Genomic DNA, 16062 nt, shown 5'->3' on the forward strand with positions numbered 1-16062 from the left:
ACAACTTCTTTTTAGTCTGTCTCCAATCACCAGAGCCTCATTATCTGAAGGAATTCCTTAGTACCAGTAATAAATACTAAAGAAATTCCTACAAAGCCATCCCAGGGACCACCACGGGGCCACTCAGGAGACAGGTTTCGGGCACTGATAGTGCTTTCAGGCGTGCGAAGGATCACTGCCAGGGCCAGAAGGAAAGGTAGCTACCTGCGGAATGTAAACTGACGTCATAGCTAAGGCATTGCTGCCTTCAGGTATGCAGCTGCAGTTCCAAACAATCTAATTGGAAAAAAACTGAACCAGCACAATCACTAGTGTGAAGGTGGTCATTACCCCCATAATCGACAGGGCAGCCTCCACAAAGCCACCCTCACAATCTGATGGCAGATAAGGCAGGCCCCAGTGAGCTGGGAGTTCATGTGAGGGTGGCCAGGGAGCACTTGGTGAATGCTAGCAGGATCTCCAAACACCAAGTGCCATTACTATTATCATTAAGGAATCTATGCAATCTTGTTGATATTCCATAACATCCTGCAACAACAGATGACCCCATGAGAAGCAGGAAGCCTAAACATCTTGCTTCTTAACTCAGTCTGGACGGAATTGGAAGTGAATAGAAAAGAAACAAAGATTAAGGACAAAGGAACCTCAGGTCCCTCCCAAAAACTGGCAGGGGCATCAGAGATCTGGACTTGGCGTCCAGGACTAGGGAAAGCCAATTTTATTTCCCAGCAAGAGAATGTGTTCAAAAACCCAGATATTGTTTACAAATGCATACGTTTAGCTTATCTCAATATTATGACCTCTTATACATTTGAGACGAAAAGTAATGAAGTTCCAGTTCCCAACCAGCATGGGCGGAGAATGCCACTTCCATTCAAATGAGCGTTTATTCCTCTCGGAAAAAGTGAACAGAGTGCAGATCTAATCAACTGTCACTTCCCCGAGTAATAAATATCACCGGCCTAATGGCCAGTCTCTTAAAGCTTCCAGACCACTGCCCAGAGAAAAACACGCCACGGGAAAGTGCGTTTCTGCCGCGGCGGCCTCACAGCTCGGCAGGCACACCTCGCCAAGGAGCCTGCGGAACGCCAACCTTCCCGTGAACGGCACCCGGAGGAGCGTTTCCCGCGCGAGTCCGCAGAAACCTAAGTTGCCATGCCCGCCGCCACCCGCGTCGGTGCCTCTGCAGGGAGGCTGCAGGCAGGCAGGCGCGTGGTCCAGGGGAACAAGAGCGTTTGGGGCAAGAACGGGGGGGGGGGGGGGAGGAGGTGCTGCCCCCCGAGGGCGCCCGCCTTGCCCCAGGCCCAGCCCCTCCGCCCGAGGACTGGAGCGGCACGTCAGCAGGTCGCTGCCTGCAGAGGAGCCGGCGGAGCGGAGCGGAGCGGAGGAAGGTGCGAGCGGGCCCGGTGCGAACAGCACAGCCGGAGGGCCTGGGAACAGTGTAACGAGGAGCCCTGGAGACGCTCCGCAGCCCCCCTCGCCCCCTCTTTCCCCACAGAACGCAGGGCGGCTCGGGGAGAGGAGAGGAGCCAGGAGCGGCGCGCGCACCTGCAGGCCCCCTCCCTCCATCCGCCACGGCCGCGGCCCGGTGGGTGCCCCGGAGCCCGCGCCGCTCGCCGCCCGGACCAGCCGCGTCGTACAAGACCATCGGCGGCGCGGGAACCCCAGGAGCCGCTGGAAGGAAGCGGCAGAAACCCCAAATTCTCCCGCCCCGGGCCCTCCCGGGCCAGGCGGGCTCCGGAGCGCCGAGGAGGAGGGAGGGCGCTCGCGTGCCCGGGAGGCGGTGCCGGTCTGCGCGGACGGCAACCCGCCCCGGCTCTCCGGCCGCCCGCACAGCCCTCGGACCCGGAACCAGGCAGGGCTCGGCCCCCGCCGCACCGGGAGCAGGAGAGGGGCAGGGAGGGCGGGGTGAGAGGCAGGAAACGAGGACGGTCCTCCAGCGCCCGCATCCGCGCATCCGCGTATGTGGCCCGCCGGCCGTCTCCGCCCCGCCCGCCGGCCACCCTCGGACCAGCCGAGCCCCTGCCAGGCGTTTCCCGGCCACGCCCGCCGGCGGCGTCTCCCCCGGACCCGGCTTCCCTCACAGCGTGGCCCCTCCGCCCTCAGCCTCCCCGCCGCAGCGGGCTCGGCTCCCGCGCTCCTCTCCCGGCCGCCCCAGCCCGCGCCCCGCCGGCTCCCGCTCCCTCAGGCCCACCCACCCACCCACCCTCCTCGGGCCCCCGGACAGACGTCTTCTCCGCGCCCCGTCCGCGCCCGCCCGGCCCTGAACACACCGCTCCCTCCGCGACAGGAAGTTCCCGCGCGGACGGCGCGGGCCCGGGAGCTGCGGGCAGCGACCCCAGAGGCTGCCCTCGGCGCGCGGCGCGGGGCCTGACAGGGCGAGGGCCCGGCCGCCGACCAGCGCCCGCGTCCGCCCGCGCCTCCCCAACCGCCGGCGCGCGCCCCTCACCTCGGCCGCCGCTCGCCTCCCGACCGGCCGCGCACGCCACTCCGGCAGCGACGGCGTCTCCGGCTCCGGCTCCGGCTCCGGCTGCGGCTGCGACCAGGATCCCGCCCTCGCCCCCGCTGCGCTGCCCGGCCCAGCCCCGACCCGCCGCCGCCACTTCTGCCGCCAGCGCCGAGCGCACCGCCTACTCCGCGCCGCTGTGCTCGTCCCATTGGCTGCTGGGCGCCGGGCCCCGCCCCACAGCCCCTTAGGCGCATCTGATTGGTCCAGGGGCCAGCGGAGGAGGCACGCCCCGTCGCTCGCAAAAGGGACCTCCCCTGGGCGCCGTTGGCGGCTTCCCCTGTCAATCAAAGGAGCAGGCTACTTAAGCGGCTGAGAGGGTTGCCAGGGTCACTCTAGCCCAGGGACTCCGAGGAAGCGGTCCGCACAGCTCGCTGGGGGCGCCCGAGTGCTACGGATTTGGGGGGCCACCACGGGTGGGGGGCGAGGCAGGACAACACCGCGTCTGACTGGGAGTTCAGGGAAGTCTTTCTGAAAGTCAATGTCCTAGCAGGTTTAGCTCAGTGGATACAACGTCAGCCTGCGGACTGAAGGGTCCCAGGTTCGATTCTGGCCAAGGGCACATGTATGTATTTTTTTAAAAAAGAACCCCTTAGCCGAAACCGGTTTGGCTCAGTGGATAGAGCGTCGGGATAGAGCGTCGGCCTGCGGACTGAAAGGTCCCAGGTTCGATTCCGGTCAAGGGCATGTACCTGGGTTGCGGGAACATCCCCGGTGGGGGATGTGCGGGAGGCGGCTGGTCGATGTTTCTCTCTCATCGATGTTTCTATCTCTTTCTCTTCCTCTCTGTAAAAAATCAATAAAATATATTAAAAAAAAAAAGAACCCCTTAAAAAAAAATGAAAATCATTGTCACCAGGGCTCCCGCAGACTCCACTACTAGAGTATATCCCACTTCAACCGGCTTAGTAGAGGGGGGCGGGGGGGCTGGAGGGGAGAAGGTGGTATACAAAGCCCAAGGGAGGGTTTCGGATCCTGACACCAGGTAACTTTGTGGGGAGTGGCCCCAACTGAAGAGAGTAAATGACGGAGCCAGGATTAGAGCCCCAGGTCAGGTGACACCAGGCCTGCACTGGTTCCACATCACCACCTTAAAAATAATCACGAGGACAGTGTAGCAAAATATGGGAAAATGCTAAACAAAAACGTTAAAAGAAAAAGCCGGGTACAAAATACAGAATGGTGGGAACTCTAAAACTGCTACTCCTGTGCCTACGCACAGGGACTGGACGAGAGGCCACAAGAAACGGTGGTGGTTCCCTTTCCAAACTGTTCTGCTGCATTGTGCTTATGATAATAATTGAGAAAGAAAGTGTGTGTGTGGGGGGGGGGGGGTCCACCATGCTGTGCCAGGGCAAGCCAATGCCAAGAAGTCCATTCTCCAGGACTCAGCCCACAGGGACCAGCGGCCACCCAAAACACCTCCGGGCATGAGTGCCGAGCCCAGTCATCACTAGCGTCTCCCAGCCCCCGGGGATCTGGGCAAGGCCCGCGCGCCGCTACCCCACGCCTGGTGAAGATCCCAGTCCTGCCCGAGGTTTCTGAACAATGTCCGTCACCCCTGCCTCAGTTCTCCTGCTCTTCCCCGCACACTCACAGGTCCTCAGCATCGTCACCTTCTCCATGTGCCACACCTCACGCCCCCCCCACCCCCCCTGCCTGGAACTGCCAGGCTCCCAGCAGTCCCTGCAGAGCCGGGCACTGCCCTTAATCACAAGGCACCTCTGGAGCCCTTGACCTCCTGGCCCAAGAGGTCACTACCCAGTCAATGCACCTCTGTGTCCATCCGAACATCCAGACATAGCTGTACTGCTAGTAAAATACTGTATCCTTGGACAGTGGTACACGTGCTTCTCTCAAGAAAACAAAGATCTGTGCTAGCTGGTGTGGCTCAGTGGATATAGCGTCAGCCTGCGGACTGAAGGGTCCTGGGTTTGATTTCAGTCAAGGGCACAGGCTTGATCCCCAGTGGTGGGTGTGCAGGAGGCAGCTAATCAATTATTCTTTCTCATCACTAATGTTTCTCTCTATTCTTTCCTCTCCCTTCCTCTCTGAAATCAATAAAAATATATTTTAAGGAGAAAGCAAGGAGGGGAGGGAGGGAGGGAGGGGAGGAGGGAGGGAGGAAGGAAGGAAGGAAGGAAGGAAGGAAGGAAGGAAGGAAGGAAGGAAGGAAGACGAAGATCTAACTTTGTTCCAGATATCCACTCGATAAATTCCAATGTGCAAGGCAGGGGGCGGCGAGGGTTCAGGGAGGGATGAATCCGGGTCCTGCTGGTGCTCCTGGGAAGACCCTGCAGGGCAGAGTCTAGAAGAGACTTAAGAGGTAGGAGGGACCTCCCACCGAGGCAGGGCGGCCAGAGCGCTGCAGACTTGAGGGGCAGTTGGGGGAAACACGGTGGGGCAGGCAGCTGAGCAGCAAGCAGCTGTGCAATGCTGGCAAGTTGCTTCACCCTCAGGCCTCAATTCTCTCAACGGTAAAATGGGAATCATCGCAGAATCTAGTGCTTAGGGAAAGTATGCGGATTCTTGAGATCACAGGCCCAGCCAGTGGTTGTTGCATGTGTCCGAGGGCTCATACACATTTTGTAAATTTTTTAAAAATTGGGATTAAAAAAAGAACAAAGACCAAAGAACAAGTGCTGTGAACCATTGATATTTCACAGACACCAAAGTGTTAACCGTCGAGGCCAAAGGCACACATCTCTAGATACACCCGGAATGAACCTTTCCCCTGAATTCCTTGCAAATGTGTCATGGATTCGGAAGCAGTTACCCTGGCCTCTCTCGCTTTGTTCTGTTTCGTTCCATTCTGGCCTACGCAGGTCGCTCACAGAAAACCAGCCAGCACACGGCCCCACACTGTGCCACACCAGCCAGGCCTTATCCCACCCAGGGCCACTGGCCCGGACACATGTGCCTGGAGCCTGCTCCCACCTAACGTCAGGGGCATATGGTCACGTCGTTTCCCAAAGTGGGCTCCTCCAAGACACCCCACATGGGGAGCACCCCGTCTCCCACAAGTTCCTCCCTGGGCCCTCGCGCCTCGGGCATTCTGCAAGCACTGTTCCTGACAGATGCTCCGGCTCACTTTCACCAAGTGGGAAAGCTCGGTTAGTGTTACAGTGTTGCCATTGGTCCCAAAGTGGAACAAGTGTCAACAACGAAAGTGATACATTAAAGTGAGTGTTTGAAACTTTGAATGAAGACTACCAATGCCCAGCCTTTATGCGATACATTGTGAAGTACTTTCTACCCTGTGAAGGTAGAGACTTCCTTAGGAACTTTTTCCTTGTGCCCTGGAGTCAGGAGGAGGTCCTGGGAGCCACCACCAGCGACTCCATTCTGATGCTAAGTCTCATCTCACCCTTTGTCAGCTCCCAGCTCAGCTCCGATAAACTGAAGGTCATCCTGTGATCCTAAAACGAGATATGTGTTATCATATGCCACTAGTCCTGGGAATCCAGACTTCCTTTATACAAAATAATAGTAGATGCTGAAACTAACTTTATTTTTAAAAAATATATTTTATTGATTTTTTACAGAGAGAAAGGGAGAGGGCTAGAGAGTTAGGAACATCAATGAGAGAGAAACATTGATCAGCTGCCTCCTGCACACCCCCCACTGGGGATGTGCCCATAACCAAGGTACATGCCCTTGACCAGAATCGAACCTGGGACCCTTCAGTCTGTAGGCCAACGGCTCCATCCACTGAGCCAAACGGCCAGGCCTGAAACTAATTTTTTAAAAAACGCCTGTAACAGTCTCAAAATGTACATTCATCAAAAAAGTGACACTGCTCTTACTGGTTCAGTTTATAACAAAGTAATGTTAATAAGCTTGAACTTGTAAAAAAGAAGTTGTGCACCAATACTTACATTATGAAATGAACACACACCAGTAAAACGCTGCTATTGGTTGCGTGGAAGACGTCAGGGAAAGTGTCCCACAGCTGAAAAGATAAAGAGCTTTTGAAACCATGATTGAAGGCAGCGTGAAGCCATCAAGGGCTGCACTTGGACCCCAGACCAGCTGTTTCCCAAGGTCCTGCCGGCCAGGAGGGACCTTGTCCTTGTGAGTGTCTGTGACTGACTTAAGTCACCATCTGGGAAACCCTGGACAAGGGCTGCCTGGGTGGGGGAGGGCGTCCATGCCTCGCTGGGGGGTGGGGGGCTTCCAGGTGAGATGGCCTCGGGCCCTCTCCTCACCCAGAGCCCAGGGTTTTGTGTAGCCAGTGTCCCCATCACAGCAGGAGTGGAAGCAGCAGCGTGGAGGTCAGGCCCCTACGGACACCCCCCTCTGTGGCGAAATATCTAATTGGGTCCCGGTCACGTCCTGGTGTCAGGAGAAAGGAGGAGAGGCTGAGCAATACAGACCCAGTTTCACCTTTTGTTAAAAAGGGTGTTCTTTCCAACAATTAGGAAATTCAGGCCAGGAGTTCCCTGTATTATTATTATTATTATTTTGCTTTGTTTTTGGTTTTAACAGACTTTGTGGACTTGGACAAGTCACCTCATTTCTTGGCCTCAAGAGTCCTTGTCTGGACAGGGGAACAATGGCTCACCCCTATCTGGGGGAGGGGGATTCAATGCGGCCATGGACTAAAGCGCTCTGCACGGTGCCGGCACGCAGTAGGTGTTCGCTCCGCTGCTGCTGGTCCTGCCTTTGCCATCGTGCACATGTCCACCTGAGCCACCTCCTGGTCTGTGAAGGGGAGAGTGACAGGTGACAGGCTTGGCAGGCCCCGGTGGACACGCTAGCTCCCTCACCATCCGGTCCCACCCTCCACCTCCTCACATTGGCTCCCGCTATCCCCTCACTGCTGATGAGCCCGCCCAGACAGGCACTGCCCTCCTCCCCTGAGACCCTCCTCCCCTGAGACCCTCCTCCCTGAGACCCTCCTCGGTGGCTCCCTCTGACACGCGTGACACCGGGCACCTAGGCCTGAATGGAAAGTGCACAGACCCCACCTCTGAGCAGCCCATTGTGGATGCCCAGGAGGCAGCTGAGAGCAGGGCTGAGAGGGGCAGCAGCGCCTGGGGGGCCCTGGGGCTCCTGAGAAAAGCACATCCTCAAAGACAAGCAGCACAGCCCGGCCGGTGTGGCTCAGGGGTTGAGCGTCGACCTACGAACCAGGAGGTCAGGGTTCGATTTCTGGTCAGGTCACAGGCCCGGGTTGTGGGCTGGATCCCCAGTGAGGGGCGTGCAGGAGGCAGCCGATCCATGATTCTCTCTCATCATGGATGTCTCTCTCTCTCTCCCTCTCCCTGCACTCCCCGCCCCGAGAGGGGCAGAGCTCAGGGTGCTGTTCCCAGGATGAGTTTCAGGGGCGCTGCGCCTCAGCTCACTGGCATCATCACCCACGGGGGAATGTGGGCACCTTCTCTCCGCCTCACCGGCCGCCCCGCCCTGCAGCCTGCGTTCCCGCTCCCACGGCCTCTGCTCCTCCCCGCCATTCCGTGCCCGCCCTCCCTCCCTGTCCCCCTCCCTCTGCAGGAGCCTCCAACCAAGTCTGAGACCCATCAGACCCGCCCTCCAATCAAACAGCCCACAGCAACTTCAAGCAACTCCTGCCCTGGCTGGTGTGGCTCAGTGGACAGAGGGCCAGCCTGCGGACTGAAGGGTCCCAGGTTCGATTCCGGTCAAGGGCACATGCCTCAGTCCTGGCTCTGGTCAGGAAGTATGCAGGAGGCAACTAATTGATCTTTCTCTCTCTCTGTCTCACCACCTCCCTTCCACTATCTCTAGAAAAAATATCCTTGAGTGAGATTAACAAAAAATAAACAAAAAGATGTTCAAGCAACTCCTTTGCCCATGGACTGACTGCCCATGGCCACCCACTTTCTCTCCCCTCTGGGTCCGGTCAGCAGATATCGATCCAGCCAGAGCTGCCGGTCGGCAGGTTCACAGTTAACAAGCACAGGGCACATGCCCGGGTTGTGGGCTCGATCCCCATTGAGGGGCGTGCAGGGGGCAGCCTCAGTAATTCCTTCTCATCACCAATGTCTCCATCTCCCTCTCCCTTCCTCTCTGAAATCAATAAAAACATATTTTTTAAAAAAATAAAAAAAGAAGATAAGCAGGACTCGGAAGGTCACATTTGAGGGGTAGGTGATGGGGACCTGAGGTGGGGCACAGGCAGGTCCCCAAAGGCCGTGTGCAAACAACCCTCCTTGCAGGTGAAGTCCAAGGTCAGGGGAGCAGCCCAAGTCCCGGTACCCCCCCTCTAGGCCTCTGGGTCCGGCAGCTCCCGGGTGGCCTGGTGCTGGGCGCAGGGCCCGCCTCCTCCCTCTATCCCTCCTGAACCCGCCCTTCCTGTTGTGACAACTCGTTCTCTGTGCAGCTGGTTCCAGCTGTGGCTGGGGTTTCAGGTTGCGGCACGCGCCCCATGAGGCTGATGCGAGTATCATGTGGGCACCGAGAGCCGCCCGCCTGCGCGGCCCGGCGGGTTCATGACGGCCCACGGCAGCCGTGTGCGCCCGGAGCCGGCACCCAGAGCCAGGCCCTCCCGGGACAAGGCCTGGGCCCGGCCCCCACGTGCTCATTCATGCTGTCGCCGGGCCAGCCTTCCCGGAGCTCCTGCTGGGGCAGATCGCCCGCTGGGCTGGGGGTGGGGGGTGCGCCCCACAGGGTCGAACTGGCCCGGGCTCCGCCCAGCCCCCAGGAGGAACCATGGCTGCCGCCCAATGACCTCCGTCTGTGGCGACAGGCCCTGTGACGATGCTTAGACATAGCAGCTCCTGCTTCCTCACAACCCCCCTGTTCACTTGGGGAAACTGAGGCTCAGAGAGATGAAGTGACTTCTCCGGGGTCCTACAGCCTTCGGCGCCAAAGCCATGCCCTTCGCACTGCCCACACCCTGTAAGTCTCCCCGTGGGGAGGGCCGGGGGGCCGGGGGGCAGAGGTCCTGCCCTGGCCAGTGTCTCCAGCCTGGGCCGCGCTGAGCAGGGCCTTGGGACCTGCCTGGGTGTTGGAGGCTGTTGCCAGGCACCTGCTCTGTGATGCCCTCGCCCACCTAGCCCCGTGCTCTCTCCCGCCTCCTGGCATTGGCTCCCGCATCCTCCCTCCCCTGCTAGCTGCCCCTCAGCCCCCAGACATGAGCCCATCCCCTTCCTCTGAGACCCTCCTGGGTGCTTCTTTCAGGAAGGCCTCTCAGACCCCCCTCCCTCTCAGGAAGTGCAGGCCTGGCCGGGCCTCCCAGAGCCCGCACGGCCTCCCACCCCGCAGCTCAGGAACTGACCGAATCCTCCACGGGTAAGCTCCTCGGCCAGCTCATCCTGGCACCCGGCACCGGGCACACGGCACCGTGGGAAATTCCTCAGCAGGGGCCTCTGCAGCTCCTCCTGGGCTCCGGCCTCGGGGAAGAAAGGTCGTGATAAGAGAGGACAGAGGCACAGACTCCAAAGGAGGACGTCAGTGCTGACGAGAAGAAGAGGTGAATGGTTTTAGAGCAGTTTTAGGTTAACAAAAACATTGGCCAGGAAATACAGAGAGTCCCCACCTGCTTACACGTCTCTCCTCCCCACCATAGAGCCCCTGGTTTTTACATCCGTTTGCTACAACTGATGAACCTATATTAGCACAGCATTATTATTATTATTATTATTATTATTATTATTATTATCTACATATGAGAGGCCCGGTGCATGAAATTTGTGCACGAGGGGGGTGGTTTCTCTCAGCCCGGACTGCACCCTCTCCATTCCAGGACCCCTCGGGGGATAACCTGTCGTTGGACATCCCTCTCGCAATCCAGGACTGCTGGCTCCTAACCGCTTACCTGCCTGCCTGCCTAATTGCCCCTAACCACTCTGCCTGCCTGCCTGGTCACCCCTAACTGCCCTCCCCTGCCAGCCTGGTCACCCCTAACAGCCTCTGCCTTGGCCCCCGCCACCGTGGCTTTGTCTGGAAGGATGTCCGGAAGATGTCTGGTATAATTAGCATATTACCCTTTTATTAGTATAGATATAAAAGGCTAATATGCTAAGTGTCTGACCGTCCAACTGGTCGCTATGATGTGCAGTGACCACCAGGGGGCAGACGCCCGACACAGGAGCTGCCGGGACACGCACCGGCCATTTACAGAGAAACGGCACCTTGGACTTGGCGCCCCCAAAGCAATACTCGGCTTCTCCCAAGTGGAACACAGGCCCCGCCACCACCTTGGAGCGACACCCCACCAAATCGCAGCCTCAACTGCCGAGACCCCATGGCACGAAATGCAGCCCACTGTAGGTGCCTGTGGGTGCCAGGTAATGGCATCACGCAGCAACGCCCGGCTTCCTCTCCTAGCGACTAGCCTCCTTGCAGTTTCTTCGGCCCAGGAACACGACCTGCTTTACAGCCAGGTGGAAACACTTTACACTGTAACCAAACGTCTGTGAAGCATTTTCCCGTGCCTCATCTCATTGGATCCTCACAGAATTCCTGGAGTAGGCAGATAGGAGACTCAGTGGAATCCTATTTTCCTTTCATTAGCCAGGAAATGGAGATTTAGAAAGCTTAGAAACTTGACCCGACTAAAAAGAAGTAAGAATTGGTAGACCTTGAAAATGACTTCAGGTTTTCCCACTGAGCAGAATATAGTCCAGTGGTTCTCAACCTTCTGGCCCTTTAAATACAGTTCCCCATGTTGGGACCCAACCATAAAATTATTTTCGTTGCTACTTCATAACTGTAATGTTGCTACTGTTATGAATCGTAATGTAAATGTCTGATATGCAGGATGGTCTTAGGCGACCCCTGTGAAAGGGTCGTTCCACCGCCAAAGGGGTCGCGACCCACAGGTTGAGAATTGCTGATATAGTCAAACACTGCTACAGTTCAATATTTTACCCTTTGTTCTCCCTGTGTGATCGACAATAATAATCTGCTTCCTGTTGATATTTACTGCTGTATTGCTGACCATTACCTGAAAGAGAAGTTGGGGTGCTTCACTGGGCTGGGAAAAGTTTAGCTACATCAGAAAGCAGGTCTAATTAAGCAAGTTTATTCTGTATCTATAAAGGGCTAAGTTGACTCGAGCATGCGCGATACATATAAAGCTCTCGCTGGCGCCAATCACATGAGTGTGTTTTGATCTGTCATTGTCGATCATGAATTTGGTTGACACTTCTATTATAGAGATAAGGCAAATAGTGCTATTAAAACATTTCTTCTAATTAATTTCCTTTCAATGTGTACAGATCTGTGCACCGGGCCACTAGTTTTAATATATTTTTATTGACTTCAGAGAGGAAAGGAGAGGGAGAGATGGAAACATCAATGATGAGAATCATTGATTGGCTGCCTCCCGCACATCCCACGCTGGGGATCCAGCCTGCAACCCGGGCATGTGCCCTGATTGGGAATCGAACTGTGACCTCCTGGTTGATAGGTCAACACGCAACCACTGAGCCACGCCGGCCAGGCTTATTGTTAATCGGAGTCCATGGTTTGCCTTGGGCTCCATTCTTTGTGCTGTACATTCTGTGGATTTTGACCAGTGCATTATGGCACGTGTCCATCTTACTATGTCATACAGATGGTTTCACTGCCCTAAAAATCCTCCGTGCCCCACCTACTCATCCTTCGCCCCACCCTCAACCCGTGGCCCACACTGACCTCTTTCCTGTCTCCATCCCTCCGCCTTTTCCAGAATATCAGATCGTGGGAATCACACAGAACGCAGCCCCTTTTCAGAGCAGCTTCTTTCCCTTGGAGGCACGCGTTTAAGGCTGCTCCGGGTCTTTCCGTAACTTGATAGCTCATTTCTTTTGATCTCTGATAACACACCATGGCTGGACGTGCCCCAATTTAGTTATCTGTTCAGCTATCAGAGAACACCTCGGTGGCTTCCCAGTGCTGGCAGTTACACATACACCCCGTAAACATTCGTGCGCAGGTTGCTGTGTGCACGTAGGTCCTCAGCGCGCCTGGGTATACCCGGGAGCGATCCCAGCTCTCTCAGTGAGCAGTTATAGCCTCTCAGGGCATAGAAATGTGTGGAGCTGGAGGGAAATGCTTGGGCCCCCAGGCATCTTCGAGCTGGGGGAGGGGGGATTTAGTGAGAGGGCAGAGGGGAGAGGAAAGTTAGTGCTCTAGAGCACGGACTGACCTGCGGGTGCTCCTGGCAAGGCCTGCAACGTCAAGGGCAGGCAGAGGACAGTGGCAGGGGCTGTGTCAAAAGATGGTTTAGCCTGGCCAGTGTGGCTCAGTGATTGAACGTCGACCCATGAATCAGGAGATCACGATTCGATTCCCGGTCAGGGCACATGCCCGGGTTGTGGGCTTGATCCCCTGGGTGGGGTGTGCAGGAGGCAGCTGATCAATGATTCTCTCTCTTCATGGATGTTTCTATCTCTCTCTCTCCCTCTCCCTTCCTCTCTGAAATAAAAGAAAATATATTTTTTAAAGATGGTTTTAAAAATCCATGGTGTTTTATTTTTATTTATTTATTTATTTGTTTGTCTGTTTATTTGTTTGTTTTTTAAATTCTCACCCGAGGATATTTTTCCATTGATTTTTAGAGAATGGAAGAGAGAGGGAAAGACAGAGAGAAACGTCAATGTGAGAGAAACACATGGATTGGCTGCTTCCTGCATGAGCCCTGAGCAGGGCCTGGACCGGGGAGGAGCCTGCAACCAGGTACATGCCCTTGACCGGAATCGAACCTGGGACCCTTGGGTCCACAGGCCGACGCTCTATCCACTGAGCAGCACCAGCCAGGGCCAAACCATGGTGTTTTAACTGTGGGCCTCGGAACGGGCAGGATTTCAGCAGGTGGCCTCGGGCAGGGAGGAGCATGCCAGGATGACGGAACAGCATGAGCTGTGGTCTTTTTTAAATCCTCACCCAAAGATATGTTTATTGATTTGAGAGAGAGAGGAAGGGAGAGAGAGAGAGAGAAACACCCATGTGAGAGACCAACATTGATTGGTTGCCTCCCATACATGCCCTGACCGGGGATCAAACCCAAAACCTAGATACGTGCCCTGAGCGGGAATCGGGACTGGAACATGCAACCTTTCGGTGTACGGGACGACGCTCCTACCAACTGCACCACCCGGCCAGGCTGAGCTGTGGCCTAGCGGAGGGGGGGGTAGGCGGGGGGGGGGGGGGCTGTGGGGGAGGGGCGTGGATGGCTGTGAGCAGGGAGGCCTGGAGCTTCAGCTGTACCCGCCCCGGGCAGCGGCTCCAGGCCAAGTGGCAGGAGGGCCAGGTGCAGGCGGGAGCTTTGCTCCAGGTGCTTCCGCTGAAGGGATCCCTGGGCGGCGATGGGATGAACTTCTCCACTTGTCCTCCCATTTCCTGTCTTTCTCAAAGCCTCTCTGTTTGCCTTGAGGCGTGACACAGCACCCTGCCCACCGGAAGTGAGTGTCCTGTCACCATGACACCCACCCCCACCCTTGAGGCTGTGATGGATGTGACTCAGCCTCACCCAGCCCAGGCTCCGCCAGCCCCGAGCTCGCCCACCTTTGGCCCCGCCAACTGGCCTGCCCTTCCCTGTCGGCCGGCAGGCTGCTGCCCAGGGGACAGTGGGAATGGAGGAGGTGGGTCCAGCAACAAAGAGAGGTGAGCATTGCTGCTGAGAATAGGGGAGCAGCCAGGGCCGGTGGGGTCCCCTGTGTGCCAGCTCAGCCTCCGCTTTGCTCCCTGGCTGGGAGGGATGGCGGTCACCTCAGGTCACCGTGCACTTAGGAGGCAAGGGAACACCTCTGAGAGGTGAAGGAGCCAGCCGGGACCACACGGCCAGCGAGTGGGCAGGGCTCCCCCGGGACTCGGATCCCAGCGCGGGGCTTGGAAGCCACAGGTTTATTGAGCACCTACTATACCCTGGACCGGGTTCTGAGCACGGGGAACGCCGTGGTGGCTGAGACAAGTCCCTGCCCTCGGGGCGGACCTCCTAAGGGAGAGAGGGCTACTCAGGGTCTCGCAGGACCCGGAGCGGGACCCTGTCTCTCCCTGCGGCTGGCGCTCCCCATGCCCTGAAATGGCTCTGCTCTTCTCCACGGGAAATTCTAGGTCACCCCGGGAAGCTGGGACAACCTTCGATTCCTAGAAGCTCACATGCGGAAAGGCCCTGCAAGCCACTGGTTCCGCCCTTCTTATGATGTCCCCTCCACCCCTCCCCTGGGAGTGGCCCTCTCCCCGCGACAGGAGGCTCACTACCTCACACGATGAGCCACTGTGCCAGTAGAGAAGCTACAGAAGTCCTCCCTAAACCGCCACGGGCCTCGGGCCTCCGTCTCCGCTGCCACTGCTCCGGGTCCTGCCTGCTGAAACACCCCATTACACATCCCTGTCATCTAACGGCCCGTTGGTCCCCCTAAATCTTCTCGGGAATAAATGTCTTCTGTTTTTCCACCATCTGGCCTTGCCCTGCCCGGTCAGTGCCCTCCAATGGCTTCCACTCTGACACTGCCCAGGAATGCTTCGCCAAGTGACCATCGAGGGCCCTGGGTGAGCAGGACAGAAACCACCCTGACCTTGGAGGGCAAAGACCCAGGCCGGCAGCAGGACGGGGGGGGGGGGGGGGGGCGGGAGCGGGGGCTGTCACAGACCAGCAGGCACCACAGGCTCCTCCCATCAGCCACTCAGCGGTCCTCCATCGAGGGCCACTCATGCGGCCAGTGCCAGGCGCACACTGTGGTGGCTTGTGGGGTAGATGGTAAAAAAAGCAAGGGAACACCTAATGAAGGTAACTTCCGGCAGCGGCGCTGCTTTGAAGAAAACAGAAGTTTATAAAAAAACAACAATAACCCAGCCCCACAAAGATCGAGGGGAAGAGAATTCCAGGCAGAGGGCACCTCCCGTGCAAAGGCCCTGAGGCAGGGAGGCCCAGCACATGCAAAGGCCGCTGTGACTCCAGCAAAAGAAGGGGGGGGGGGAGGCGGGAGCTTGGGCTTATTCCACGCCCCAGGGCAAGTTCCCCTGGAGGGCATCAGACCTCAGCCTTGACCTGACTTTCATATTGAAGAGCAGGGAGGGGCCAGTGTGGACAAGCGCTACCCGGAAAGGCTTTGTGGGAGCCAGTGGAACCTTCTACCCCAGAATTACAGAAAAGTCACAACCGATAAGCAGTGGAAGATTTACCCCCTTTTTTAAAAAAAATTTTAATATTTTTTTTTTCAGTATCATCTTTTTTTTAAATATTTTATTTATTTTTTACAGAGAAGAAGGGAGAGGGATAGAGAGTTAGAAACATCGATGAGAGAGAAACATCGATCAGCTGCCTCCTGCACACCTCCCACTGGGGATGTGCCCGCAACCAAGGAACATGCCCTTGGCCGGAATCGAACCTGGGACCTTTCAGTCCACAGGCCGGCGCTCTATCCACTGAGCCAAACCAGTTAGGGCTTAAATATATTTTTATTGATTTCAGAGAGGAAGGGAGAGGGAGAGATAGTGTTAAGGTAAAAAACCATGAAACTTCTAAAGAATTGTTGTGAGTTTATTTGAGCCAAACTGTCGACATGTGCCGGGAAGTGGAACCTCCACGAATTGGAATTGAGATAATGCTCCGGAGATTGGGGAGTTCATACCTTGTTTTTATAAATTTACCATCGAAAGGAAAA

The 16062-nt window shown here is 56.7% G+C and overlaps 1 protein-coding gene across 5 annotated transcripts in view; it reads right to left on the bottom strand.

The window, feature by feature from the left end:
• Positions 1 to 2610, bottom strand: part of PACSIN2 (protein kinase C and casein kinase substrate in neurons 2) — a 114475-nt gene extending 111865 nt beyond the window's left edge. For 2 of the 5 annotated variants that reach the window (XM_081083455.1, XM_081083449.1), the window contains exon 1: positions 2450 to 2610. The gene's annotated coding sequence lies outside the window, so the exon portion shown is untranslated. The remainder of the gene's footprint in view (positions 1 to 2449) is intronic. The other 3 variants (XM_081083454.1, XM_081083450.1, XM_081083459.1) reach the window with 3 other exon arrangements.
• Positions 2611 to 16062: the final 13452 nt, after the last annotated feature.

Source organism: Myotis nattereri (assembly GCF_964212035.1).
Source record: "Myotis nattereri genome assembly, chromosome: 2".
NCBI classification, from domain to species: domain Eukaryota; kingdom Metazoa; phylum Chordata; class Mammalia; order Chiroptera; family Vespertilionidae; genus Myotis; species Myotis nattereri.